The sequence below is a fragment of the Cryptomeria japonica genome, chromosome 6 (genome assembly GCF_030272615.1).
Source record: "Cryptomeria japonica chromosome 6, Sugi_1.0, whole genome shotgun sequence".
Taxonomy (NCBI): domain Eukaryota; kingdom Viridiplantae; phylum Streptophyta; class Pinopsida; order Cupressales; family Cupressaceae; genus Cryptomeria; species Cryptomeria japonica.
The window spans coordinates 567,209,359-567,212,077 of NC_081410.1; the positions used below are offsets into that span (position 1 = coordinate 567,209,359).

The following is a 2,719-nucleotide window of genomic DNA, read 5'->3' on the forward strand; positions in this document are numbered from 1 at the left end:
TTCACCCTCAAAATGATCAAGATGATTGCAATAATAACAAACCATTCCCTTTCTTTGTTCATTAATATTCATAACATGATGTCTTTTGCATTGAGGCTTGTATCTCTTGAACGAAGAGATAAAAATATTTTGTTTATTTAGCTTCAACATTTCTATTAGGTTTTTTATTTCATGTTGTAAGAGTATATCCTCCAAAGCTTTCAATTTCATAATAATCAATTTTCTACTCAATGTAAATGTAGCATTAAAAATATTAATATAATAATAATAAACTATTATAATTTATGAATCACTAAAAAATAATATATCTAATGTAGCTGGAATCTTATCTTGATTTATGAATTATATAAATTGTGATGTTAAAGAGTTATGAATTTATGAATTGGAAGACTTCAAAACCAGGAGATAGTTTAGAATTCGCCCAAATGAATTTTGTGACTGATATTGTATTTGTGTGTTTGTGTGCACTTGCAGCTGTTTCTGGCAACGGATTCGTGGCGAGAGATATGACGTTCGAGAACACGGCAGGGGTGGAGAAGCACCAGGCTGTGGCACTTTGAGTGGGCTCTGACCAGTCGGTGGTGTATCGGTGCAGCATCAAAGGCTACCAAGACACTTTGTATGTCTACTCCCTCCGCCAGTTCTACCGCGAAGTTGATATCTACGGTACCGTGGATTTCATCTTCGGCAACGCTGCGGTCGTCATCCAGAACAGCAATATCATCGCCCGACGTCCCATGAGCAACCAGATCAACACAATTACTGCCCAAGCAAGAACGGATCCTAACGAAAACACCGGAATTTCAGTCCAGAATTGCATAGTGTCGGCGTCTTCCGATCTCGAAGCTGTGAAAGGGTCCATCAAGACATACCTGGGGAGGCCGTGGAGGGAATACTCTCGCACTGTGTTTATGCAATCTACTCTGGGCGATCACATTGGCCCTGCTGGTTGGTTGGAATGGGACAGCAATTTCGCTCTGAGCACATTATACTACGGGGAATACAGCAACACCGGAGGTGGCGCAGGAACGTCAAAACGTGTGAATTGGCCTGGCTTTCACGTCATCACCAGTGCCACTGAAGCCGCCAAGTTCACAGTTGCTCAATTAATCTCTGGGACCTCATGGTTTCCAGCTACAGGAGTCGCTTTTACTTCAGGCTTGTAACTGATATTTACTATATACCTGTTTACAATAATTTTAATTGCTATTCAATTTGTTGTATAAACATCGCGAATAATTTGCTTATGACATCGGAGCAATCTGCCACGGCTTTATTCTCAGTCAAACAGCGTAAAGAAACACAGTTGAAATTGTCATGTAACTTTGCTTGGTCTCCTTGCGGCAATCTATGGAACAATATGGAAGTGCCAATATTTAATTATAGATGATGGGGACTCTTATTTGTTTCTAATAAAACAAAGTTGCATATGTTATGGCCATTGCAAACTATTCTGAGAGCTTTTTGGCATTTGCAAACTATTCTGAGAGCTTTCTGGCAAGGGTTGTAGCATCCGGGTATAACCGGGAAAGAATTTCATCTCCTCAAATTAGATATAATGTTGCATTCAAAACTTTTTCAGAAAAAAAGTTATATTTCTCTCATATTTTGAGACTCCTACCCAAATGCAATTTACCAGTGTAGATCCAATCTCCACAACAATTGACACCATCATATTAATAGGGTTACCAGGATTATGTCAATTATGGCTACCCCATCAGCAATACTCTGGGCCTTGTATTGCACCAAATGAAAGAACAAGGAGTGACTGAAGATAGGTTTCAATTGCGATGCTACAGGAGAATAGCGTTCTTACAACATTAAGGACCATTGGAAGATCAAATTGTGTTTATAGTATTAATATATACAAGATATTATTAAATTTAATCACTAGAGAAGTACTAGAATTGTCACGCACCTCTATGTTTTCAATGGCATCGCCATTAACTAGAATAGTACTAGAATTGTCAGGCACCTCTATGTTTTCAATGGCATCACCATTAACTAGAATAAGATGAGAAAATTAATCTGTCCTAGTTACAAGAGTAATATTATAAATCTATTATAAAGAAAGCTAGAAAACATTTGACTGATACAATCTTGACAACAAATAATGGAGTTATGCATCATAGTTATGCGTGCAAAATCATTCAAATTGTAGACTAAACAAGCATTTAATACTCACAAACATCATCGTCATTTAGAAGAGGCTGAGATGCAACTGCGACTAGGTCTACCTCATGTTTAAGGAAAGTAAGAGAATGAAATCATCAAAATAAAATAAATGGACAAGCAAGATCAAATCTTAGAACTCCCCATAAGATTAAGAGAAGAATATTGTGAATGCCCCACTCATTGTTGTTGAACTCTACAAGGTCAATTTGAATCTCTAGGGGAGCAAGAGAAAGAGGTTCCTTAAAGAACAATAGGAATCTTCTCACACACATTGTCATTTATAGAGAATAGTTAATATAGACTCAAAGTATTGATTGGAAATCACTAATATCTTACATATCACTAATGAAAAAGAGTGACTTCTAAAATATTAGTCGTAAAAATCCTTATGTCAAGTTGGGACATTCTTATAAGTCAATTAGTTAGTAACATCAAACATGACAAGAGCACATTCCCCATGAATGTTGCATTCAAACAAAAAGAATAGCAATGATATTCATTTGCCACCTTAATCCTAGCCAAAAATAGAATACAAATGCTAGTT

The 2,719-nt window shown here is 36.8% G+C and overlaps 1 pseudogene; it reads left to right on the plus strand.

Annotated features, from left to right (window-relative positions):
- Positions 1 to 425: 425 nt before the first annotated feature.
- Positions 426 to 1,166, plus strand: LOC131876708 (probable pectinesterase/pectinesterase inhibitor 61; annotated as a pseudogene).
- Positions 1,167 to 2,719: the final 1,553 nt, after the last annotated feature.